Below are 18,694 nucleotides of genomic sequence, written 5' to 3'. Positions count from 1 at the left end.
AATAAAAAGCTGAAATATGAAAGGCAAATCTTTCAAACTTTTGGAAGAAAATATGAGAGTCATTTTATGACATCTGAATAGGGAAAATTTTCTTAAAAGCATAAGCCATAAAATAAAAGATTGATAAATCAAACTACTTTAACTCCAGCCTGGGTGACAGAGTCAGACCCTATCTCGAAAAAAGAAAAAACTCTAACTACTTTAAAATTAAGAACTTGTATTTATCAAAAAATACCACAAAGACCATGACAAGACAAACTACAAACTGGGAAAACATATTGACAACCAATTAATCGTAGAAGAATTACTGTCCAGAATCAAGACCTTCAAAAAAATCAGAAGACAACTAAATAGAAAAATGGGCAAAATATATAAACAGGCAGTGATTTTACAGAAGAATCACCAATATGAAAAGGAGCTCAATCTCAATAATCCTTAATTAAGAATAATTAACATAACCTTAATAATAATTAAGCTCAACCCTCGCTAATAAAAGTGGAAAGGCAAATTTACACACCCATCAAACAGGCAAAATTTTAAACATCTGATCACATCAAATGTTTCACAAATGTCAAGAGGCAGACTTATATACTGCTTGTGGAGTGTAAACTGGTGCACCCACTTTGGAAAATAATTTGGCATTAACTTGTAAAACACTAGAGAAACTCTTGCACATTTGCACGAAGAGCTATGCACAAGAAATTTCATAGCAGTACATATTGCAATAGCAAAGGCCTGGAAACAACTCAAACATTTACGGACATTTAAATACTTTCACTAATTGCATTTTACTCAATCAATGGAAAACTGTCATTGAAAATATACCACAACTACATAATTCAGTGAAGACAAATCTCAGAAACATGTTGAACGACAAATGCAAATTGCCAAAGTTTATCTACATATGACACCATTGACACAATATTCTGAAACAATAATATATAATATCTATACTTGGTTAAAATGACCAAAAAAAGAAGAGGAATGGTACACACAAAATGCAATCTATTGTTTAGCTCTAGGATTAAGACGTGATCAGGGAGGGACACACAGAGGGCATAGGTAATGTGTTACCTTTTGAATTGATGTAACATGAGTGTTTATTTTATTGTTATGCTTAAAATATCCGTATGTATTATATATAATTTTTATGCATGAAATAATATTTTATAATTTTTTAGATCAGGGCAATTAAATGTTTTCCAGTTATAGCTTAGCCACTTCATTTATCCATTCATTCATTCATTCAAAAAGATTTCAAGGATTATTGCTATATTATAGGCATTGTTCTAGGTGTAGGCCTTACTATCAGGTAGCATACATCCTGGTGAGAACAATGAAAAGCAATCTAATCCAATAAGCATACAATTAAATATATCATTACAAACTATGATAATTGCTATGGAAAAAATACAGGTAGTTAGACTGTTGGAGGAGCATCACCCCACCTACTTTTGCGTAAGTGAGAAATAAACCTTCTTTGTGTTAAGCCACTGAGAGGCCATGCTTTCTGTTTCTGCAGCATTGGCTATATATCCTGACTAATAAAGATTGCAGGCCACACAGTGACAACAGGGACCAGGTGGAAAATGATCGTAGCTTGGACTAGAGTCATTAGTATAGAGGTGGAGAGATGTGAACAGATTCAAGAGAAGTTTTACAGGTAACTGGGATGGATTAGACGGGTGGGTGGGGGGATGGTGCGTGGAGTTCAGGGAGGCAGAGGCAGTAAAGATGACTTCCAAGTTTTTGGCTTGTGGAGCTGGCTAGATGGAAATATCAGCCACCCAGTGCCCATTCTGTGCTTTCATTAATGTCTGAGTAGATGGCATTTGCTGACAACTGCCCCAGAGCTCCATCTGCAGCTCCAAGTGGACGTCACATAGTCTGCTCCCAAGTCAGTGCCTGTTCTCTGCAGTTCTCTTCAGCTTGGATCTTAAGTGAACTAGACCAGGCTCCTAGTGGGCCATACTTGTTGGAATCTACCCAGCACCTGATACAATGGTTAGCACGTAGTAAGGGTCCTGTTCATGTTTATTGAGAAAGTGAGAAGAGAAAGAGGGAGGAGGTGGGGAGCAATAAACTGGAATATTAGGAGGCCATCTACCACCCTGGTCCGAGCCACCATTATTTCTCACCTGGATCAAGGGTGCCTCTGCTTCTGCCTTTCCTCTTCTAAAGTTGTCCCCAACATAGCCAACGTGAACCTATTAACACAAAAGTCAGACCTAGTCACCATGAGCTTGAAACCAGGGTTTCTTAACCTTGACACCACAGACACTGTGGGCCCGGTAATTGCTGGGGAGGGGAGGAAAACACTGTCCTGTGCATTGAACGGTATCCTCTACCCATTTAGTGTCATACTGCTACTCCACCCTCTTTCCCACCACTGTGATGATAAAAAATGTTTCTAGAGATTGCTAAATGTCCCCTGGAGACAAAATTCCTCCTTCCCACCCCAAACCCTGCAATTCTCTCCATCTCATGTGGAGAATGTCCTTCCACGTGCCCTCACCCTCTGATCTCATGTCCTCCCTTTTCTCCCTCACCCATTCTGCTTCCTTCATGCATACTGGCTCCCTTGCTATTCCTCCAACACTCAAGGTATGATCCAGATCAGAGCCATTGAGCCTAGTCCCTCTGCCTAGAATGTTTTTCCCTTAGATTTTCAAATAGCTCATTCCATCACCTCCTTTAGGGTTTTACTCAAATGTCATCTTCTCGATGAGGCCAACTTGGGATGCCTTTCATGAAATTAAAATCCCACTGTATTAGTTTGCTAGGGCTGCCAAAACAAAATACCACTTACTAGGTGGCTTAAACAACAGAAATGTATTTTCTCACAGTTCTGAAAGCTGGAAGTCCAAGATGAAGGCATCTGCAGGATGGCTTGACCCCTGTGGCTGCCTTCCTGCCAGGGCCTCACATGGTCTTTTCTCTGGGTATAGACCTCCCTGGTTTTGTGTCCAAATTTCTTATGAAGACACAGTCCTATTGGATTAGGGCCCATTTTAACTTAATTACCTCTTTAAAGGCCCTATCTCCATATATAGTCACAATCTGAGATACTAAGGGTTAGAGCCTCAACATATGAATTTTGAGAGGGACACAATTCAGCCCACGACACCCAGCATCGCCACCACCAGCAATGATCACTCTACCATTCTGAATATTTTACTTATTCACCTTGTCTATGGTCTTTTTCTCCTCTAATAGAATGCTATGTTCCATAAAGGCAGGGATTTTTGTCCATTTTATTCACCACTGCATTGCCAGTGCCTAGAATCATGCCTGGCACATAACAGATGCTTGTTAACTATTTGTTACAGTAATGAACAGACATAGCTCCTCCACTTAACTTCTCTGAGCCTCAGCTCCCTCTGTCAAATAAGGGAATTAGGCTAGATAAGACAGAGCAAGAATTCTGTTTTATTTAAATCTGAGTGCCAACGTAGCTGGCTTACCTAGAAAGCAGTCTGCAGTGAAGCTTAGGTGTTAATGCTGCCTGGGGTTCGGAGGGGGGGGTGCGGGGGGGGGGTACAATCACAGGGCAGCTGGGGTGAGGGAGAGGGCAGTGAGATGGGGCAGGAAGGGAAGCAAATACAGGGCACTGTGCTGCCCACCAGGCCTCAGTTTACCAATAGGCACTGCCAGATACCCGGCCACACAGGACATCTCGAGGCAGGCCTGGGAACTGCCCATGGGAAGGAGGCCTGTCAGGCTTCCTGCCACCTCCCGTTGGTCAGAGTTGGCTTCTTAGGGATTAACTCCCTTGCACTGGAATGGTCTCACCTGGCTCAGCAGCCTCTGGGGCTCAACCCCTCAGGAGGAGGGCTGCCTCCAGCCAGGAAGTGGATGGAGGAGCCTTTGAAGGGGTCGGCCTCAGGCTGCAGGCACCTGAGGAAGGAGGGTCATGAAGACAGCAGCCCTGATCCCTGCAGTCTGGGCAAATGGCTCTGAGCCTAGGAGACAGGGGAAACCCAGAGACTCTGAGATGCCCAGGATGTGTGCAAGACAGGTGAGAAGGGGGAAAGGAGTCAGTGAGGGGAACAGCTGAGGCATCTGGAACAGAGGCCACGGTAAAGCTGGTCAGAAGCACAGGTGGGCTCCAGCAGTTGAGGAGGGAGCTCAGGTGAGCACAGTATAGCAGGCAGGCACTTGGGTAGGCACCCTGGACCCAAGGAGCTGGCTTTGTTTGTTTGAAGTCCTGACAGAGGGTCCATGTCCCCGGCAGCCTGGTCTCATGAAACTGCTCTAAGAGGGACCTTGAAGAGGGAGCCCAGCCTCACTTCCTGCTGGGTGGGACTCCAGGTGTCTGCAGCCAGGTAAGGGGCTCTGATCTCGCATGGCAGCCCGAGCTGCTTCATTAGCAACAGGCCGTGGCCGCCCACCTTCCCCCACTCCCAACCCGCCCCGCCGCTAGCCTCCCCATCAGCTGCCTCAGCCAGCCGCTCATGTGCTCGTCACTTTGCAAACTCTTCCTAAACTCCGCCGCCCCCTCAGCTGTCTCTGGAAGGGGAGAGGGGGTTCGCTGCCACCACTCCCCTTCCCCGGGAAGGGGTGTTTTTTTCTCATGTGTGGGCTGTGTGTGTTGGGCTGTGCCTTGACTCGAGGGCAGATTCCTCCCTCCAGAGGTGATGATACGCGCCAGGAGCAGATTGCACATTTGTCTCCTGGGAGGCAGTGGGCGAGGGAAGCAGAATGCGCTGTGTGAGCGTGGGGAGGGGATGCCTGCAGAACCGTGATGGGGTGATGGGCTCGGAGTGCAGGGAGTGTGTGTGACTGTCGCTGCTGGCTGCCTGCAGAGGCAGCGGGAGACTGATTATAGGGCTGGGTCCCGTGGCCCTGGATGTGGGTGCAAGAAGCTGCATTTGCACTTGTCTGTCAAGGTGGGGGTGATGGTTGCCCTGGTGACTAGGCTGGGAAGTGGGTTGGCCTTGCCGACAAATGCTGGAAGGAAAGTATGATAAGCACCATTTAGGGATTTTCTCTTTTCTTTTTCTTGATTGGAGCACCAGTTCAATAGAGCCTTGTGATCATAAATGAAGGATAACTTTCAGTGGTTGGACCCACCATATCCTGTTCTGGTTCCCTGAGAAAACCCCACAGCACCTGTTCTAAGCCCACTGAGCTGGCATAGAAGGCCTGGATCCTAATCCTAACTGGTTAGCCCTGGAACCTGGAACAAGTGGCTCCCGCCCTCTAGTCCTCACTTGGACGAGGAACCCTCCAGGACCTCTTGGTGTTCTGATTCCTAGGCCTCACCCCCAGACATTGTGATTAGTAGGTCCACAGCTGGGCTTAAGAATCTGCATTTTAGCCATTCCACCCTGCACCTTCCACATACACTGGACCTGCGTTTCAGAGCCACTGTAATCTGTCATTAAAAGTGCTGGCTTTGGGTTCTGACAGGACAATCTATCTGTAGCCCATCTAAGCCTCAGTTTCCTCATCTGTATAGTGGAGGAAAAAGGACTCCCACCCATGCAGCTACTGTGAGGATCAGATGAGATAAGGCCACAAGCATAGCACAGGGCCTGGCACCTTGGGGCAGGGGAGTCCAATAAATGTTAGGCTTTCTGCTTATTATTCTATGTGAACCTGTAGTATCTCTACTACCCTCTCCCCTTCCCAGCAGCCCCTTGCCAGGCAAATCCCACATCCAGGAAAATGGTTTCTGCAGTAAGCGAGAATCAGTCAGGCTAGAACTTAGGCAGAGGAGGAGGAGGCAGTGCTCACAGCTGGGGCACTCACACCCGAGAGTTTCAGCTCCGTTTAATCTGTTGCCATGACAATTGCAGCTTCATCAACCTCTGTAGAGTAAAATGACTTCCTCCAACATTCAAATGCTCTGGATGTCTGTGGTCATTTTACCAAAGGCACTAGGAGATGGCAGGGATACACACCTCTCTCATCCCAACCCAATCATCATTTCAGTTCTCATCTCAGGATATACTGAGGGCTTCTGGAGGACAAGGACTTGGCTGAATTTTGCTTCAAAGCCCCAGCACCTAAAGCAGTGCCTGGCATACAGTAGGCAGATGACAAATGCTGGTTGAATGAATAAATGCAGTGTAAATCTGAATTTCTTAATCAACAATTCACTTCATTTAGTAGAGAGATGAAATGCAATTAGGACTCCAGGCATCTGTTACTTGATTTCTTCCCCACTTACCTTTTTTGAGAGAACTGCATTTCAGCCCCTGTAAATGGCATTCAGTCCCCTTGGCATTAGTACTAGATCCCCCTAGGAAAGCCCAGGGCATGCAGATACAACCCACCAGACCCTCAAACTTTTGAAGTACTGCTTCCTCAGCATTGTCATTCATGCAAGCTCTTCTGAACCTTACTGGTTATTGATATATCAAATATCATATGCAACAAGAATTAATATTTCCCTTGCAGGAATCTGCTCCTCCAAACATGAATTCTTCATGCCTCATCAGTTCCCATCCCCTTCTGTCTAGCAAAAAAATGGAATTGATGAAACTCAAATCTACTCAGAATTGCAGCTGATTAACCAATCTCATATAAGAAAAGAAGATTAGGCCAGGCTCGATGGCTCACACCTGTTATCCCAGCACTTTGGGAGGCTGAGGCAGGCAGATCACTTGAGGTCAGGAGTTCGAGACCACCCTGCCCAACATAGTGAAACCCTGTCTCTACTAAGAATACAAAAATTAGCTGGATGTGGTGGTGTGCACCTGTAATCGCGGCTACTGGGAAGACTGAGGCACTAGAATCACTTGAACCCAGGAGGAGGTTGCAGTGAGCTGAGATCCTGCCACTGCTCTCCAGCCTGAGCAACAGAGTGAAACTATGTCTCAAAAATAAATAAATAAATAAAAGGAAAAGATTAAAACTCTTGGCTCGGAGTTTTTTTAAACAGAATTAACTGAGGGATTAATATATGTGTTGTCTACCATTAGTAGATTGAGCTTTGGTTAACGAGGCCTGTGCTTAAGAAGTAACATTTGTTTATTCATTGACCAAGTATTTATTGAGTACTTCCTATGGCCAGGCCAGCTGCATAGGTAAATGACCTGGGCAGTTGTACAGGGTCCGGAGCTCAGAGGGGCCCTGAGCTTGGTTTCCTGTTGTGGCCATCTTGAAATTCTCAACAATTTTATCTTTGAACTTGTGTTTTGCAAGTGAAGTCCTATGGGACGCTAGAACATGTCTGTGAGCAGAGGAAGGAGGTACAAGTCGTGTTCACCCTTCCTTGCTGCCAGTTACACAGAGTGTTCACGATGCTCCATGAACATGGAGTTCTGGGGACCCACAGGCATGGCAGTTCAGAGAGGCTCAAAGTGAGTCCAAGGTAACTGTGTTCTGCCCAGAGCCCGAAATTTCTATTCAAACTAGGAGACTTGCTTCAAATACAGAAAGAAGGCAATGGTATTCTAACCCACACCATGGCAAGATGCCCCATCACATCCTTCCTTACTGGTGCTGCTTCCCTGCATTGGCCAACCACACCCACTGAAGATGACTTAGAAGGAAAGGGGAGAGAAGGGCCCCAGAGCTCCTGTTCCTTTCAGTCCTCCCTACTCCCCTCAGCAGGAAGGCAAAGAGTGCTGATGAAACGTGCACATATCAAGAAGTGAAAGGAAAACAGATTAGCTTGTTTTTGGCAGCATTTCAAACACTGTCCTGGTAAAAATAAAGTACATAGGCACATGCAAACTACAAAATTCCGTGGTTCCATAAACAAGTTTAATGCATTCATGTTTGCATTTAAAAATGGCATTGCATAACATAAAGATGAATGCTGAAATTCATGCTAATAAGTTTTCTTTACTTACAGCATTAAATAATATATAAAATATACATGAAAAGCTGAGAGAGAGAGACCAGGGAAGAAAGGAAAATGCTTTCTATTTTAGTATCTCTAATGATTTTTTTTTTTTTTTTTTGCTTTTTGAGCAAGGAACCTCACATTTTTATTTTGCACTGGGCCCCACAAATTATGTAGCCAACCCTGGGGTCACAAGTTGGGAACACAGTGCCTGTCTCCAAAAAGCTAATTTCTTCTTCTTTCTTTCATTATTCTGGAAAATGTTTCCACCCTTACAGAGCAAGCAAATAAACAGTTTTAAAAGAAGTGAAAAGGAGTAAATAACTGACTCTCGTAGAGTTGATGAGGATTAAATGAGTCAGTACAAGTCAAATGTTGAGGACAGCATTTGCAGCATAGAAAGTGTTATCCTAAGGATGTCTTGGTCCATCTGTGTTGCTATAAAGGAATAACTGAGGCTGGGTGATTTATAAAGGAAAGAGGTCTATCTGGCTCACAGTTCTGCAGGCTGTACAAGAAGCATGGCACATGCATCTGCTTTTGGTGAGGGCCTCAGGCTGCTCCCACTCATGGCAGAAGGCAAAGGGGAGCCCATGTGTGCAGAGATCACATGAGAGGAAGCAAGAGAGAGAGGAAAGATGCCAGGCTCTTTTGAACGACCAGCTTTGACAGGAACTAATACAGTAAGAACTCATTACCACATGCATGGCACCAAGCCATTTGTGAGTGATCCACCCCACTGAACAAATACCTCCCATTAGGCCCCACCTCCAACATTGTGGACCAAATTTCAACATGCGTTTTGGAGGGGACAAACAGCCGAACTATAGCAAAGGGTTTGCTAATATTATTGTTCATTCCAAGGAAGAGAAAACTTCCCTCACCCCTTGGTTTCTGAGGATGGGGTTCTGGGTTTCTTAGGCCAGTACAATATTTTGTTTGCTTTGGAATTTGAATTTCAAAACTATGAAGGGGAATAGCGCTGCCCAGTTGCCTCTGGCCTTACTACTCCTAGTTGGGGTAGAACCTGGCCATGCCACCCACTTGTTATTTCTCTGAGCAGTTTATCCCAGCTTTATTCATCAGTTTCTTCAACAAGCAGAGTTGAAGGCTGTTTTTAGTTCCTGTCCTGCATGCTCTCCTCTGTTGCATAAAGGAAATGAACCCTTTATTCAACCCCAATGCAAACCCTGTTTCGATCTAGCAAAAACATTCCTAAAGCTTTGCTCTACACACTTAGCACCATGCTTGGAACTAAGACAGAACAAAAGGCATCTAAATGAGGTACAACCCTTGCCTAGATGAGCTTATGTTCTAAGACAAGAAACTACACATACAAACTGTTAAGTACAGCTGCATATAATGCAAATATATGTGGCTTAAAACCAAAACTGGTTGTAGTTACTCAGAAATTACTTCTAAGGGTCAGGGCAGGAGTGGGAAGGGAGGAGAAAGTGTGTGATATAACTTAAATCCATGAATAAATTAAATCTTAATACCATTAACTCCTTTCCCTTATAAAAGACTGGAAGGGCAGGGAATCACACCTAAGGTAACTGTTTGCTGTTCAAGGAGGTTGCATGAATGAATCTTTGGCCATCAAGATATTCCCTGAGTCATCAGGAGGCAGAGATAAAAGTCTTTCCCTGTGAGGGAAAGAAGATGCCCAAAACACAAGGAAGGCATCACAGTGGAAAGAATTAAGGATGGTGGCTGGGTGCAGTGGCTCACATCTGTAATCCCAGCACTTTGGAAGGCTGAGGCAGGCAGATCACTTGAAGTCAAGAGTTCAAGACCAGCGTGGCCAACATGTTGAAACCCTATCTCTACTAAAAATACAAAAAAGAATTCCATCAAAAAGTGGGCTAAGGACATGAATAGACAATTCCCAAAAGAAGATTTACAAATGGCCAAGAAACACGAAAAAATGCTCAACATCACTAATGATCAGGGAAATGCAAATCAAAACCACAATGTGATATCACCTTACTCCTGCAAGAATGGCCATAATCACAAAATAAAAAAACAGTAGATGTTGGCATGGATGCGGTGAGCAGCGAACACTTCTACACTGCTGGTGAGAATATAAACTAGTACAGCCACCATGGAAAACAGTGTGGAGATTCCTTAAAGAACTAAAAGTAGAGCTACCATTTGATCCAGCAGTCCCACTACTGGGTATCTACCCAGAGAAAAAGAAGTCACTATATGAAAAAGATACTTGCACACACATGTTTATAGCAGCAATTGCAAAATCGTGGAACCAACCCCCATCAATTGATGAGTGGGTAAAGAAACTGTAGTATATATAAATACAATGGAATACTACACAGCCATAAAAAGGAGTGAATTAATGGCGTTCGCAGCAACCTGGATGAGATTGGAGACTATTATTCTAAATGAAGTGACTCGGGGATGGAAAACCAAACATCGTATGTTCTCACTGATACGTGGGAGCTAAGCTATGAGGACTCAAAGGCATAAGAATGATACAATGGACTTTGGGAACTTGTGGGGAGGAGTGGGAGGGGTGCAAGGGATAAAAGATGACAAAAAAGGTGCAGTGCCACTCAGGTGATGGGTGAACCAAACTCTCACAAATCACCACTAAAGAACTTATGTAACCAAACACCACCTGTACCCCCATAACCTATGGGGAAAATTTTTTTAAAAATGAATAAATATTTTTGGATATCACAAATGAAAATAAAAATAAATTAGCCAGGCATGGTGATGCATGCCTGTAGTCCTAGCGATTCAGGAAGCTGAGGCTGGAGAATCTCTTAAACCCAGGAGGCAGAGTTTGCAGTGAGCTGAGATTGTGCCACGGCACCCTAGCCTGGGTGACAGAGCAAGACTCTGTCTCAAAAAATAAAAAAATACTTAAGGATGGTGATGTCTAATATTCAATATTAAGTTGTTTGCATTGCTGAGTGGTAAAGGCCCCTCTTTTGCCAGTAAATCTTCAAGACAATTGGCCCCGGAGACAAAGACACTGTGTCCCATGAGTGGGGCTTCTTCACTGTGAAAAATGACTTTCTCATTTTTACTTCTCCCATTAGTGTCTCACACTTGGCAAGAAATTGATGACTATTTATTATGAGAGAGATTTTTGAAAAGAAGAAATATTTAATGAATAGATGATTAGAGAGTGAATGATGGTCGACTAGCACAGATTTCTCTAATCTCACATCTGGGTACAACTGGAGAGACAGGATGCACACGAGGAGGGCGCTGCCCCAGGATGTGGCTTGGAGAGAGAGGCGACGCAGGGCTTCTGTTCCTTTATATTTGGAGACCCAGCTTATAAATAGATGCCATGGCCCCAAAAACTCAAAATGCCTCAGAAGTCAGCTTATGTCAGAACGGCTCACATTCAGGATGAAACGGAGTGAGCCAATGTACAAATGCTTCTACACAATTTCTCAGCAAGACTATGCAGAGATCATTAAAGTCATGCCCTAGGATAGCGTTTGTCTTGGCAAACAGAACTATTGGCAGTCCGCTGCCACCTGTTTCACCACAATACCCGCTGATGCTCCTTCCTGACTCACACTGGCTCAGTTTCATAAGAGGGGGCAGCTCTGTTTCTCTCCCTGTGTCACCACAATAATTATTGAGAACAATAATTTGAACAATGAGAACTTATAATTCTCTAGTAACATGCAAAAGTAGTGTCATTTGCAGAAAAAAAATCTCCTGAGTATTGGGTAACAGAAACCATATGTTCTGCTTCAGTTTTCATGGCAAGCTTAAATCTTGGCGGTGAATGGGATTAGAACCATTCATTCATTCATTCATTTATTCAGCACATACTAATAAGACACCAGTGACACAGCAGGCAGGGTATACAGTGGAGACTAGTCTGGCTTTATTCCCTCCTACATCTTGATCCAGAGAGAAAGGCTGCCAGAACAGTGATCATTTGATGCTGAAGTTTGGGAGAGTGATAACATACATCACAGACACCCAAGAACACCCTTGCTGCCATCTTTTAGGAGACACACTCTCATGGTTTAAGTCTCAAACCAGAAACCTCCTACAAATACCATAGACATAACAGAGTGGGCGGATTTCAGGCTTAATCCTAGTCCTGCCCCTCACTAGCTGTGTGACCTTGGACCTGTTCTTCTCCTCTCTGAGCCTCTACTGCAGGAGGTAAAATGGAAATAAAGCATGTTCACTAAGATCACTGAAGCAACAGAAAATAGGAGGGATTGATGAATTTAGAAACTAAGACAGATCTTAAGAATAGCTATTCTATGCTACTCCAGGAAAATTGTTCTAACTCGAAGAGTATATTAATGACAAGTATAAGCAGATAAGATTAGTTCCTCTTAAAATTAGCTCTAGAACCATGAAACAGTTTCAGGAATACTACAGCCTTTCAAACTCTTTGTTAGGCAACTACATTGCAATAGAACCTGGAGAACTCAATGCATGCACAAAATGTCCATCCACATTCAACAGTGACTCCAGCTCTTTATAGCACATGAACCTGGACACAAACAAGACCTACTTAACACAGTTTCCAGTTTGTTGCTAAGTAACCACTACTGCCTGGTATGAGTGTGTGAGCACTCTCTTTCTTGTGTCAACTCATTACGCCAACATAATAGAGTGAACTTAACATTGGAGAATGGAATGTGAGATTTCATTTTTCATCACCCATACAGTTAGTCTATTATTGTCCAGCCATCTAAAGAGTGTCTTCTAGAATAAGGTGAAAGAACAGAGAGGGCAAGGAAGAACTGAGAGCATATGGAAGTATGGAAGAAGGAGCTAAATATGATTCTTCGTGTGACAATACACAGAAGCCCACCAATGACCACACTTAAACCAGGTGGCAGTCTATCATCTTTTGTCTTTTTCCTTGTCAAATACCGTGTTGTCACCTGGTCAAGTATGAGCACCTAAGACTTGGTGCCATAATGTACACTGACCAGTAGAGTGAGGGGCAATATTACACAGTGGCCGTCACCGTCATCCTAAGCCACTCCCCACTCCCAGCCCAAGGAGCACCAAGGCCATTGGGATTATGGTGGCATTCTCCTCCCTGAGGAGTGAGAGGGTAAGAAGTGATTGGCGTTTCCTCCTAGTAGTTCTGACCCACTGTCCAGCTGGTCCAGACAGCTGGGCATCCATGCACCTGTTGGTGGCTGTAGTTTCCCAGAGTGCCACAACCACCCTGGAGTCCAGAAACACTCTAGGTGGCTTCCTTCTGAGCTGCTGGAGAATGTTTTGTGAATCACTTCTCTTAGGAAAGCAAATGGTCCCAAGGTAACTCCAAATTATTTTCCTCCAGCTTTATTGAGATATAACTGACAAATAAAAATTGTATGGACCATGTGATTTTTGATAAATATATATACATTGTGAAATGATTACACAATCAAGCTAATTAAGGTATCTATAAGATCTATTCCTATATGGTAGCAGCATGGAGAAGTGCAGAGCAAAGGGGAGTGGGGAAAAGCCCCTTATAAGATCTCATGAGAATGCACTGTAATGAGAACAGCATGGAGGTAACCAGCCCCATGATTCAATTACCTTTCACCGAGCTCCTCACACAACATATGGGGATTATGAGAACTACACGTTGAGATTTGGGTGGTGACACAGCCAAACCATTGTCATTCCACCCCAGCCCCTCCCAAATCTCATGTTCTCACATTTCTAAACACAATCATGCCTTCCCAACAGTCCCCCAGTCTTAACTCATTCCAGCATTAACTCAAAAGTCCAAGTCCAAAGTCTCATCTCAGACAAGGAAAGTCCCTTCCTCCTATGAGCCTGTAAAATCAAAAGCAAGTTAGTTACTTCCTAGATACAATGGGGGTAAAGGCATTAGGTAAATACAGCCATTCCAAATGGGAGAAATCGGCCAAAACAAAAGGACCACAGGCTCCACCCAGGTCTGTAATTTAATAGGACAGTCATTAAACCTTAAAGTTTGAAAATATTTCTTTTGACTCCATGTCTCACCTCCAGGTCACACTGATGCAATAGGTGGGCTCCCACGGCCTTAGGCAGCTCTGCCCCTGTGGCTTTGCAGGGTGCACCCACCCGCTCCAAGCTGCTTTCACAGGTTGGCATTGAGTGCCTGTGGCTTTTCAAGGCACATGGTGCAAGCTGTCAGTGGATCTACCATTCTGGGGTCTGGAGTACAGTGGCCCTCTTCTCACAGCTCCACTAGGCAGTGTCCCAGTGGGGACTCTCTGTGGGGCCTCCAATCTCACATTTCCCTTCCACACTGCCCTAGCAGGGGTTCTCCATGAGGGCTCTGTCCCTGCAGCAAACTTCTGCCTGGACATTCAGGCATTTCCATACATCCTCAGAAATCTAGGCAGAGGTTCCCAAACCTTAATTCCTGTCTTCTGTGCCCCCCAGAACCAACACCATGTGAAGGCTGCCAAGGCTTAAGGCTTGCACCCTCTGAAGCAATGGCTGGAGCTGTACCTTGGCCGCTTTTAGCCATGGCTGGAGCTGAAGCAGCTGTGATGCAGGGCACCATGTCCTGAGGCTGCACAGAGAAGTGGGGCCCTGGGCCTGGTCCATGAAAGCACCTTTCCCTTCTAGGCCTCCAGACTTGTGATGAGATGGGCTTCCATGAAGGTCTCTGACATGCCCTGGAGACATTTTCCCCATTGTCTTGGTGATTAACGTTGGACTCCTCATTACTTTTGCAAATTTCTGTAGCAGGCTTGAATTTCTCCCCAGAAAATGGGTTTTTCTTTTCTACCACATTGTCAGGCTGCAAATTTTCCAAACTTTTATGCTCTGCTTCATCTTGAATGCTTTGCCATGTAGAAATTTCTTGCACCAGATAGCCTAAATCATCTCTGTCAAGTTCAAAGTTTCACAAATCTCTGGGGTAGGGGCAAAATGCCACCAGTCTTTTTGCATAGCAAGAGTGACCTTTACTCGAGTTCCAACAAGTTTCCCATCTCCATCTGAGACCACCTCAGCCTGGACATTATTGTCCATATCACTATCAACATTTTGGTTGAAGCCATTCAACAAGTCTCTAGGAAGTTCCAAACTCTCCCACATTTTCCTATCTTATTCTGAGCCCTCCAGACTGTTCCAACCTCTGCCTGTTATGCAGTTCCAAAGTCGCTCCCACATTTTCAAGTACCTTTACAGTAGGACCCCACTCCTGGTACAAATTTACTGTATTAGTCTATTCTCATGCTGCTGTAAGGACATACCCAAGACTGGATAATTTATAAAAGAGAGAGGTTTAATTGACTCACAGTCCTGCAGGCTGGGGAGGCCTCAGGAAACTTACAATCATGGCAAAAGAGGAAGCAAATACATCTTTCTTCACATGGCAGCAGCAAGGATAACTGCAGAGTGAAGGTGGGGAAAAGCCCCTTATAAAACCATCAGATCTCACGAGAACTCACTCACTATCAAGAGAACAGCATGGAGGTAACCACCCTGATGATTCAATTACCTCCCACAGGGTCACTCCCATGACATGTGGGGATTATGGGAACAACAATTCAATATGAGATTTGGGTGGGAACACAGCCAAACCATGTCAACTCCCTTAGCAAATTTCAGGTATACATGAACTATAGTCACTGTGCTGTATATTAAGTCTCCAGAACTTACTCATCTTGGAACTAACTACAAGTTTGTACCCTTTGACTAACATTTCCCTATTTCTCCAACCCCCTGACCCCTGGTAACCATTCTTCTACTCTCCATTTGTATGAGTTTGGCTTTTTTCAAGTGCACCTCAAAATTTTTCATTCGCCCTCTCACCTAGATTTAAATTCACTTCCCCTATTTCACCGGACAGTCAATTGTGTAAAACATAGATCCCAGCAGTGATGCAATAGAAGGAGCATAGGAAGACAGAAGTCAACAAATGACCATCCAGTGCAGCAAGCAACGTGCTCAGTATCAACAGGTGAGCCTGTGGGGTCCCAGTGAGGCACCTGAATGGGATAGAAGGGTCCTAGAAGAGGTGACATCTGAGGAGCTGTAGCTGTGGCTTCCCCACTTGAGAGCAGGGACTTGGGCCCAGCCTGCTTTGCATCTTCCCATACCTGGTACAGAGCCTTTCGCAGGGTGGACATGGAGGAACCACTGGCTTGCACTGTCACCTATTCAGCCATTCCAGATGACCACTTAGCACCTGAGCAGCTGGATTCACCTTTCTCCCACTCCCTTATTCATTGAGCCCTGGGGGTAAGTTCACTTACGTGTGTTTAAGGTTTTTTCTTTTCTTTTTTTTTTTTTGAGACAGAGTCTCACTCTGTCATGCAGGCTGGAGGGCAGTGGTGCCATCTAAGCTCACTGCAACCTCCACTTCCTGAATTCAAGCAATTCTCCTGTCTCAGCCCCCTGAGTAGCTGGGACTATAGGTGTGCACTACCATGCCCAGCTAATTTTTGTATTTTTAGTAGAGATGGGGTTTCATGATGTTGGCCAGGCTGGTCTCCAACTCCTGACCTCAAGTGATCCACCCCCCTTGGCCTCTTAAAGTGCTGGGATTACTGGCGTGAGCCACCTCACCAGTCAAAGTTTGATTTGCCAATTTTATAAAAAAACAAGTGAAACCCGGCTTCCAGGCTCTCGGCTTGTCTCTGAAGAGGAGTTCATCTACTACAGGTCTACATGGAACCCGGCACCCAGGCCAATTCTAGACATTCATGTCCTAAGGCTCCTCAGACCTTTCTAGCACCTGCTGAGGGATTCAGGCAAGTTAGGGAGCAGATGGCAGAGCTCTGTTAGAGGGACCCACCATCAACACTGACAAAATAGCATAGCACCTTACACAAGCTTTGTGGTGGACACACAAATGCTCATAGGTTTTAATTGTGGGCAGTAGTTTTCCAGAAAAGTAATACAGTGTCAGTTAAACTCACTAAGCCAAAAAAGGTAAAAAAAAAAAAAACTACCTTTTGTGTTAGCTACATTTTGAATGACAGCCTTTTGTTTTAATACCTAGTGCCAAAGGAGAGACTTGGACAATGACTGTGTTGGAGAGCCCCTTGTTATGAAGACCTAATCTATATAGCTGTGTCATGTACATTGTTCAAGTCCTGTCCGTGGCACTGAACAGTGTACCTTGCATTTTAATCTTCCTTAGTCACCACATTCATCATGTCACTTTCCTGCTCAAGAACTTGAGCTGATGCCTAAGTCCTACTGAAGCCAGTCCAAAGTCTTGCCCCCAGAGGTTTTATTGCAAAGTCCCTCCCCAAAGTAGCCCACCTACTCTAACCAGGATAGTTTCCTCTGCCTTGCGCTATAAACTATGTTCACTCCTGCCTGCATACGTTTGCTGAAACTATTCCCCCACTGCCCATGCTCTTTTCTCACTATCCACTAACAGGAATTAACCTTGTCCTTCAAAGTACAATGTGTACCTGCTTTCCTCCTAGAACTATCTTGGATAATCCTACCCCTCCTCTCCTCCGCCACCCTGGGTCCCCCATTGTATAAGTCTGTTTTCATACTGCTATAAAGAACTGCTGAGACTGGGTAATTTATAAAGAAAAGAGGTTTAATTGACTCACAGTTCTGCATGGCTGAGGAGGCCTCAGGAAACTTACAATCATGGCAGAAGGCAAAGGGAAAGCAAAGACCTTCTTCACATGGCAGTAGGAGAGAGTTAGCAAGAGCAGGGAAAACTGCCTTATAAAACCATCAGAGGCCAGGCACAGTAGCTCACCCCTGTAATCCCAGCACATTGGGAGGCCAAGGTGGGTGGATCACCTGAGGTCAGGAGTTCAAGACCAGCCTGGCCAACATGGCAAAGCCCTATCTCTACTAAAAATACAAAAGTTAGCCAGGTGTGGTGGCAGGCACCTGTAATCCTGGCTACTCAGGAACCTGAGGCCAGAGAATCACTTGAACCTGGGAGGAACAGGTTGCAGTGAGCTGAGATCATGCCACTGCACACCAGCCTGGGTGACACAGTGAGACTCTGTCTCAAAAAAAAAAAAAAGGAATGGGAACAGCTCTGGTCTGCAGCTCCCAGTGAGATCAATGCAAAAGGCAGGTGATTTCTGCATTTCCAACTGAGGTACCTGGCTCATCTTATTGGGACTGGTTAGACAGTGGGTGCAGCCCACGGAGGGTGAGCTGAAGCAGGTTGGGGCATTGCTTCACCCGGGAAGCACAAGGAGTCAGGGAACTCCCTCCCCTAGCCAAGGGAAGTCTGAGGGACTGTGCCTTTAGGAATGGTGCACTCCAGCCCAGATACCATGCTTTTCCCACGGTCTTCGCAACCCGCAGACCAGGAGATTCCCTCGGGTGCCCACACCACTAGGGCCCTGGGTTTCAAGCACAAAAGTGGGCAGCCATTTGGGCAGACACCGATCTAGCTGCAGGAGCTTTTTTTCATACCACAGTGGTGCCTGGAATGCCAGCGAGACAGAACCATTCACTCGCCTGAAAAGGAGGCTGAAGCCAGGGAACCAAGTGGTCTAGCTCAGCAGAACCCACCCTGAAGGAGCTGAATCAATCAAGCGGAAGAAAGGATATCAGGGATTGAAGATCAACTTAATGAAATAAAGAGTGAACAGTAGATTAGAGAAAAAAGAATGAAAGGGAACAAACAAACCTCCAAGAAATATGGGACTATGCGAAAAGAACAAACCTATGTTTGTTTGGTGTACCTGAAAGTGATGGGGAGAATGGAACCAAGTTGGAAAACACTCTTCAGAATGTTACCCAGGAGAACTTCCTCAACCTAGCAAGACAGGCCAACATTCAAATTCAGGAAATATAGAGAACACCACAAAGATATTCTTTGAGAAGAGCAACCCCAAGACACATAATCATCAGATTCACCAAAGCTGAAATGAAGGAAAAACTGTTAAAGGCAGTCAGAGAGAAAGGGAAGCAGTCAGAGACAAAGGGAAGCCCATCAGA

This window comes from Gorilla gorilla, chromosome 15, assembly GCF_029281585.2.
Source record: "Gorilla gorilla gorilla isolate KB3781 chromosome 15, NHGRI_mGorGor1-v2.1_pri, whole genome shotgun sequence".
NCBI lineage: Eukaryota > Metazoa > Chordata > Mammalia > Primates > Hominidae > Gorilla > Gorilla gorilla.
Note: the sequence above shows the minus strand (reverse complement) of the source record.